General features: G+C 41.1%; 1 long non-coding RNA gene across 1 annotated transcript; it reads right to left on the bottom strand.

Annotated features, from left to right (window-relative positions):
- Positions 1 to 773: 773 nt before the first annotated feature.
- Positions 774 to 8,254, bottom strand: LOC111546771. The gene is made up of 2 exons (XR_002732911.1): positions 7,886 to 8,254; positions 774 to 3,925 (listed from the first exon to the last, which is right to left on the bottom strand). It is a non-coding gene; the product is annotated as an uncharacterized LOC111546771 (long non-coding RNA).
- Between the last annotated feature and the right edge of the window lie 399 nt (positions 8,255 to 8,653).

The following is an 8,653-nucleotide window of genomic DNA, read 5'->3' as shown; positions in this document are numbered from 1 at the left end:
ACTTTAAACAGATTTTTTACTTTACTTTTCAATGTCTTTTTTCTTTTTTTTTTTAATACAGGGTCTCGCTTTATCTTCTAGGCTGGAGTACGTGGCAAGATCATGGCTCACTGCATGCTTGCTTGACCTCCTGGGTTCAAACAATCCTCCCACCTCAGCCTCCCAAGTAGCTGGGACTACATTACGCACCTGGCTAATTTTTGAACTTTCTGTGGAGCCCAGGTTTCACCACATTGCCTAGGTTAGACTTGACTCCTGGGCTAGAGTGATCTGCTCTCCTTGGCCTCCCAAAATGCTGAGATTACTGAGCCACCACGCCCAGCCTCAATATGTCTTGAACTGAAATACCCTTAATAATCATGGATTCTCATTCTCCTTGATTCCTCTTACAACCACCCATGTCAGGTTTTTGTGCCTACCACTCCACAAAAATTGCTCCTCTGTCTCCATGACCTGAATGCTCTCAAATCCTATGGATACTTCTGTTCTCCTCCTACTTGACCTATCAATTGTAACAGACTCAGTTGCCCCTTAAGTTCTTCTTGAAACACTGTATTGTTCCCTACTGTTTAATATTCTTGAGTTTCCTAACTGGCCATTTGTCTCAGTCTTAGTTGCTACTTCCTCCTCTTCCCAATTTCTCAACCAAAATCCTCCTCCAGCATTCATTTTACCAATCCCTTCAGTATACAACAGAAATATAAACATGTAATAATTGGTGATAATCCTATTCTTGATTCATTTGTGTTTAAAACAACTGAAAAGGAAGAATGAGTTTTAAAGTTTTTATTCAAATTCAGAATATTTTATATTTGAACTAAATTTTGAACTTTCTAAATGAAAGTTTACAACTTGAAGTTCACACTGCTGTATTGTTTTAAAACTTAAAAGCAAGTAAACTTTGTCAGCTAAAATCAAAGTAACCAATATCTGGTCTGCCTGTCTCTAAAATGGCCATGCTGTCACCACATCCATCATTCATAGTCAGTGACCCTTAGACCAGTTCTTACACAAGATTTCTTTCAAATACGACGCTGTGGAGATGGCCACAGGGGGTTCTACAAAAACCAAGTGCTAGATGACTACTTAACGTCTTCAGCTTGAAATGACTGCTACCTTTGCCTTCAATTCCTTCCCACATACCCAGGTATACAAATATGTTTTATACCAAGAGTCTTCATGAAAGTAAACAGAGGGAACTCCCAGGGAAAAGGGAGGGCAAAAAACAGGAGGCACCTGAAGCCAAAACCTGGAGCAACTTTGAAGAAGGAAGACACGTCCCATTTTCACATCTCTGCATGGATCTCCCATGGAGAACTGGAGTTAAATGTAACGATTACACGTGGCAGAAAGATGACTCTCCAGCATAGTGTTTCTTTCACATAGGCTGCTAGACTCATTCCACAGGCTCAACAATTTTAATAAAAAATATTTCTGCTAAATACTCTATATTCATCATAAAAAATGCACAGCCATTTTAAAAAAGGGCAATGACCCTAAATGAAAATTGCCAAAGCACAGATCAACTTTATATAGGATTTCTTTCCTTGCTTCTGATAAATTGCAAACAGAACTGGCAGAATTTATTTAACAGACATTTATTTTGGCCAGGCATGGAGTTTAAATTTTTGTGTATGTGCATGGAGGCAGGGAGAAGTGATGTGAGAAAGTAAAACAAAGACAGGTCAGGCGGTAACCAGTGCTACAAAGAAACTAAGCAGAGTGAAGGGATCGGGAGGCATGGAGTGGGGTAGGACGGCTAAATTTAGACAGAATGGGGTGTTAGAAAAGGTTGACTATGCTGTGATAACAAGTTAGCCCCTGAACCCCAGTGGTGTAGCATAAGTTTATTTCTCACCCACATTCTGTGTCCACCATAGGTCACCAGTGGTTGTGCTCTAGTCATTCAGGGACACAGGCGGATGGAGGCTGGCCTATCTGAAACACGGGGCACCTCCGTAGTCCTGCCAGAGCTGCAGTAGCAGTGGACAAGAACTGGAAAGTCACATACGGAGCCTTAAAGTCTTTAAGCAGTCAGCTATAACTGGTATCATGGCCTCACCTACCACAAGCGGGCTGAGAAATGGGAAGAGCTCATAGCATGAGCAATCAGTAACTGTCTCTGATGTCCAGGGAAGTCTTCTCTGACACAGGGAAATCTAAGCAAAGACCAACTGAAGAAAGAAACTACACAGAAAGCTGGAAACAGTATAATGTCATTCATGACTCCAAGAAATATTCTGTTTGTCTGCCATTTGTTTCCAGCGAACAGTCACACCAAATCTTAATTTAGATATTTTGATAAATAAATGCATTAAAAATCTGTCTCTATTTCTGTGCTTAGTTCAAGTAATATCTTACCTCAGTGATTTTAACAGTCTTACATACCATGTAGTATCACTGCCCTTACATTACATCATCCAATAATTATCACCTCCCAGGTAAAATCATAATGCAAGGGCTGACATACTCATTCTTGATTGACAGACATCTTGACTCCTCATTCATTTGTTTTCCATATATTATTATTACTTTCTCATAACTTACCTAAAACTTAGCCTTATAGATAATGAAAAGCGTTCTGAACATTAAGAAATAATAGAACAGTTATAAATGGAGAAAAAAGTTTGAATAAAAGAGTTTCTTAGAAGGTTAGTCTCACTTGCAAAAATGGCTCTTTGAAAAACAGGTACCTATAAACATGTTACACACATTAAGATATTATTCTTACACATACTGGTAAGATAGACACTATACACGTTTGTCTCCATTTTAGGAAGAAATGAAGCAAGGCTATTTTTAATAATAGACTTAGAAACAATTCATAACCCCTAGTATTTGCAGGTTAATGCAAATACCAGGCAGCACACCACAGCAGAGTGTAACTAAAACCTAAAATAGTGTTTCACTTTCTTCCACACCTACCTCTGTGCACTCATACAAGTGATTTGATTTTGCTTTGCATTAGATGCTTCTGTAATACAGGCATTTGATTCACCCCACCTAAAGCTGTTGTAAGTAATCAATGTGAGAAAGTCTACTGATTGTTAAGCATATTTGTATATTTTTTACTAGTTATTTCGTACTTCCTATGAAAGAGTACACACTCAAAAAGCTTGAAATTAGACAATGTCAATCTCATCAACCAAACCCAGCAATGGAAGTGAATATTAACAACTATCAGAATGAAATTACAAAATATACATCTCCAGCCTCATAAAACATTAATTTTATAAGCACTTTCATAAACATAAGAAAAATAGCTTTGACAATAACTATTTGAAAACATTATTATTAATGTATAATCTTGTATACTGTACATGTGTACATAAATGCAATAACCCCAACATTCATTATTTTATGAAGGGGATACTTCACAAGAATTATAAATTATTTTTACACGATTAAATAATTCTGGCAGAGTAAGTCCACAGGACTTAAATATCCAGTCAGACCTAGTACCTACATCTGGACCAGGAAGCCTTTGTGTTACAGATACAGATTCCCTGTGAAGTTCTCCAGGGTATAAAGAAGGCCCCAGTGAGGTGCCAATGGGGAGTGAGGGCTGCCTCTCAGCTCAGGTGAGCCTGCAAGCAACAGGGCAGTTTGGGGAGGGAAGAGAGCAGAGGGCAACTGGTGATTATGTAACATCAAACCAGGATGGTTTCTTCTTTTTAAAGAAACTTTTGTTGAGTGTTTACCCAACCCCATCCATACAAATATGCTCTCTAGTAAACGTGAAAGTATAAGCTTCAGAAAAATGTTTTTCTCATCCTTTAATTTCTGGTTTTATGATCAAATGTTCTGAAGACACTGCTTCTTTTAGGTCAAAATAGTTGACATTTTCATTGCTTCTAGTTTTTCAGCTCCTACTATGCTTACTATGTCCATGAGTATCACTGACATCTCTGGCTATTTATCATCTCTAGAGAAGAAAAAAAATTAAAATTTTAGGATGTAAGATTCACAATAAATCTCTTACCAAATCCTCCTTAAGTCCCTAAACTCTACCTGGCTCTGACTCCAAGGATCACCCTTTCAGTTCTTTCCATGTTTTTCTTTGGAAAATGTAGTTTCCTAACCTTTCTACCCACCCTTCTCGTCTACTCTTAGGTCTGCAGCCACAGTGATAGTTCTAAGTTGCAAACCTGATCATGTCCTCCCAGCACTTAGTCTTTCAAAAATCTTCCTACTTCCCCCTAGGGTGAAGCCTGAACTCTTTAATAGGCATCTAAGGACTTGGACCTGGATCCTGCTAACCAGTTAATTTATCTTTGTCTCTAACTCCCTCCCTTCATCTTTCAAGGCACAGTGCAGGACTAAACTCATCCTGAAAGTACTAAGCCTCGATACATCTTTAGGAAAAACACATGTATACACACACGCATGCAAAGAGAGGAAGCATAGCTTAGTGGTTAACCTACATAGACTGCAACTTGCCTAAATAATCCACTATTTATCTATGTTTTAATAAAATGGATTGCTTTAATACAAATATATGAAATTCATCTATCTTTTCTCTGGAATGCCTTAGCCTGTTCAAAGATTATACAATACACCCATATGTTACAGAGGAAGATGTCCCTTCATTTATAAAAAACAGTTAAGACATAGCACAAAAACTTTAGAGTAGGACAACTCTACCGGAAATATGCTAAATTAGGGTTCTGATTAGAGTTAATGGAAATAACTCGGGTGAGAGAGAGAAAACACTCACCATTAATCTAGGGGTGACAGAGAAGTTAAACTCCAATTCAGAAATAGAGCAGTTCAAAATCAGAATCTAGAGTCAGTCTACATGGGCTTGATCTGGGAATGTACCCTTTATTATACATGTAACCTTGGCAGCTGCTTGACTGAACTGGTCTTCAATTCCTCATGGAATGAATATAAGAAGATCTGATAAATGCAATTAGGCAGTGCCTGAAACAGTAGTCCTAAGTGGGTATTTTTGTTGTCCCATTTTTTGAGAAACAAAATCAAAGGCAATTCAATTAAAACTGCAGGTTTCTTGATTTCATCCTAATACTTAGCAAATTAATCACAGAACCCAAGTGAAATTGCCTAGACTCTCAAAGAGTTCGAAAAACATTTCAAATACACTCAAAATTATCCTAGTTGATGTTCCCAGATTATCAAGAGTAAAGCACCTTCATACAGTTTTGATCCTCACACTATCTAAATCTGAGGAGCTGTCAGGAAAGCCATGTAAGGAAAGATCTAAGCTGAAACTCAAACCACACATGAGGCTTTTGAACTGCGACCAACTAGCAGTTAAAATTAACTTTATGCTTCTCTGTCCACCTAAGGGCAAATTAAACCTTTAAGAAGGCAAAGGCTGAAAACTCTCAACAAACTAGGTATTGATGGGATGTATCTCAAAATAATAAGAGCTATTTGTGACAAACCCACAGCCAATATCATACTGAATGGGCAAAAATTGGAAGTATTCCCTTTGAAAACTGGCACAAGACAGGGATGCCCTCTCTCACCACTCCTATTCAACATAGTGTTGGAAGTTCTGGCCAGGGCAATCAGGCAAGAGAAAGAAATAAAGAGTATTCAATTAGGAAAAGAGGAAGTCAAATTGTCTCTGTTTGCAGATGACATCATTATAATATTTAGGAAACCCCATCGTTTCAGCCCAAAATCTCTTTAAGCTGATAAGCAACTTCAGCAAAGTCTCAGGATACAAAATCAATGTGCAAAAATCACAAGCATTCCTATACACCAATAACAGACAAACAGAGAGCCAAATCAGGAGTGAACTCCCATTCACAATTGCTTCAACGAGAATAAAATATCTAGGAATTCAACTTACAAGGGATATGAAGGACCTTTTCAAGGAGAACTACAAACCACTGCTCAACGAAATAAAATGGAACACAAATGGAAGAACATTCCATGCTCATGGATAGGAAGAATCAATATTGTGAAAATGGCCATACTGCCCAAGGTAATTTATAGATTCAATGCCATACCCATCAAGCTACGAATGACTTTCTTCACAGAATTGGAAAAAACTACTTTAAAGTTCATATGGAACCAAAAAAGAGTCCACATTGCCAAGACAATCCTAAGCCAAAAGAATAAAGCTGGAGACATCACGCTACCTGACTTCAAATTGTACTACAAGGCTACAGTAACCAAAACAGCATGGTACTGGTACCAAAACAGAGATGTGGAACATTGGAACAGAATAGAGCCCCCAGAAATAATACCACACATCTACAACCACCTGGTCTTTGACAAAGCTGACAAAAGCAAGAAATGGGGAAAGGATTCCCTATTTAATAAATGGTGCTGGGAAAACTGGCTAGTCATATGCAGAAAGCTGAAACTGGATCCCTTCCTTACACCTTATACAAAAGTTAATTCAAGATGGATTAAATACCTAAATGTTATACCTAAAACCATAAAAACCCTAGAAGAAAACCTAAGCAATACCATTCAGGCTATAGGCATGGGCAAGGACTTTATGACTAAAACACCAAAAGCAATGGCAACAACAGTCAAAATTGACAAATGGGATCTGATTAAACTAAAGAGCTTGTGCACAGCAAAAGAAACTACCACAGGCAACCTACAGAATGGGAGAAAATTTTTACAATCTATCCATCTGACAAAGGTCTAATATCCAGAATCTACAAAGAACTTAAACAAATTTACAAGAAAAAATCAAACAACTCCATCAAAAAGTGGGCAAAGGATATGAACAGACACTTCTCAAAAGAAGACATTTATGCAGCCAACAGACATATGAAAAAATGCTCATCATCACTGGCCATCAGAGAAATGCAAATCAAAACCACAATGAGATACCATCTCACACCAGTTAGAATGGCAATCATTAAAAAGTCAGGAAACAACAGGTGCTGGAGAGGATGTGAAGAAATAGGAATGCTTTTACACTGTTGGTGGGACTGTAAACTAGTTCAACCATTATAGCATTAGGAGATCTATCTAATGTAAATGACGAGTTAACGGGTGGAGCACACCAACACGGCACATTTATACATATGTAACAAATCTGCACGTTGTGCACATGTACCCTAGAACTTAAAGTATAATAATAAAAAATAAATAAATCTGAAAGGAAAAAAAAAAAAGGCGGCAAAGGATAAAATCATTGTTAGCTCACACATTAAAAAAGAAAATAACGGAATATATCTTCTTTAAGTCTCCATCCCTAGGGATGAGAACTGCACCTGGCAAACAAGAGGACATTCAACACGTAGTATCTGTTAAAATGAGTAACTCCCCAAAAGTACTACGTGGAAGGCGATATAGTTATTATAACCAAGTTCTGCGGAAACATGGTGTTGAAAACCTTACTGAAGCTAACTATGTGCGTCACCTTCCAGGAGCCACATACATCCTGAGGGCTTCCCCGATCAACCCCTCATCCCTGCGACAGAGCCACAACCCAGCACCACCTTCCCACGCCTGTCAGCGAAGGCCCCAGCCCCGGCAGGCCCAGGGACTACGCGACGGCGGGCGGGGCTTCCGGCCAGGTGGACGCTCGGAAGTTCCCCGGGTCCCCGGGATGCGCCCCTCCCCGTCACGTCCCCTGTTCCCCGCGTCCACGCCTGCGGTTTCCCTGGGCCTGGGAAGCATCTAGAGTCAAAGGCGCGGCAGGCGGAGAGGCCTCACACCGCCCAGGGGCTTCCTTGCGCAGAGGCCGACACGGGGCCCAGGGACGCGCTCCTGGGGTCCCCCCTACGACCGAGAGCGCAGCCAGCACCCGCAGCGACGCCCGGAGCCCGAGGGGCGTGGGAACCACGCGGGCAAGCCGGCTGCCCTTCCAGCCCCAGGACGCTTCCCCATCAGGCCAGTGCTAGGCGGGCGGTCGGGACTCCGGGATCGCAGCCTCTGGAGCGCTCACCCGGGCGGCGCAGGCCAGGGACGCCCATAGACAGCGCGACCTCCTCCCATTCCACACACGCGCCCACGGCCAAAGTACGCATGCTCGGCACCTGGGACCAATAGGAATTTCGGTCCGGGGGTAACTGGGGCCAGTCACAGCGCGTCTAGCGTGTGGGCGGTGTCTCCTCCTGTTACGCGTGCGCGGAGCTGCTGCTTTGCGCGGTCCAGGGTTTTTCAGTGACTAGGGGAGGTGGGCTGAAGGCTTGGCAGCTCTGCCTCACTGAGCCGGCTCAGCCAGCGAAGGTGTTCCTGGAACGCCAGGCACTTAGGATGGGAGGTTCTTTCATCTGGAAGAGGGCCCTGGCGTCTGGAGCTTCCCTCCCTTCTGTCCTGCTGAGTCGTCCCCGCGTCGTCTGGGCAGGCCACTTCTGCCCCATCACGATCCTGTCCCATCACGATTACTGTTTCATTATTTCTCTCACTTTCCTATTTGTTAAGTCAAACTTTTTCCTTTCATAGACATGGCCCCTTAGAAGGCTACCCATGCCTCGACATATCTGACATTTGACGTTTTACCCAAATAATTGGCCAAAGTCTATTGCCTTTTTTAACTTCTATTTTCTAAAACTAGTCTGATCCTAATCAACACAGTTTTTTCAACAAGCATGTAAGTGTGCATATTTTAGACATGTGCGGCCTGAGTTTAACCCATCTGCTACTAACTTGTGTTGTCTCAGAAGATTATCTAACCCCGTGCTTCAGTTCTCATATATAAACTGAAACTTTA

This window comes from Piliocolobus tephrosceles, chromosome 4 (genome assembly GCF_002776525.5).
Source record: "Piliocolobus tephrosceles isolate RC106 chromosome 4, ASM277652v3, whole genome shotgun sequence".
Lineage (NCBI taxonomy): Eukaryota > Metazoa > Chordata > Mammalia > Primates > Cercopithecidae > Piliocolobus > Piliocolobus tephrosceles.
The sequence above is the reverse complement of the archived record's forward strand: the minus strand, read 5'-3'. Positions and strand labels throughout refer to the sequence as shown.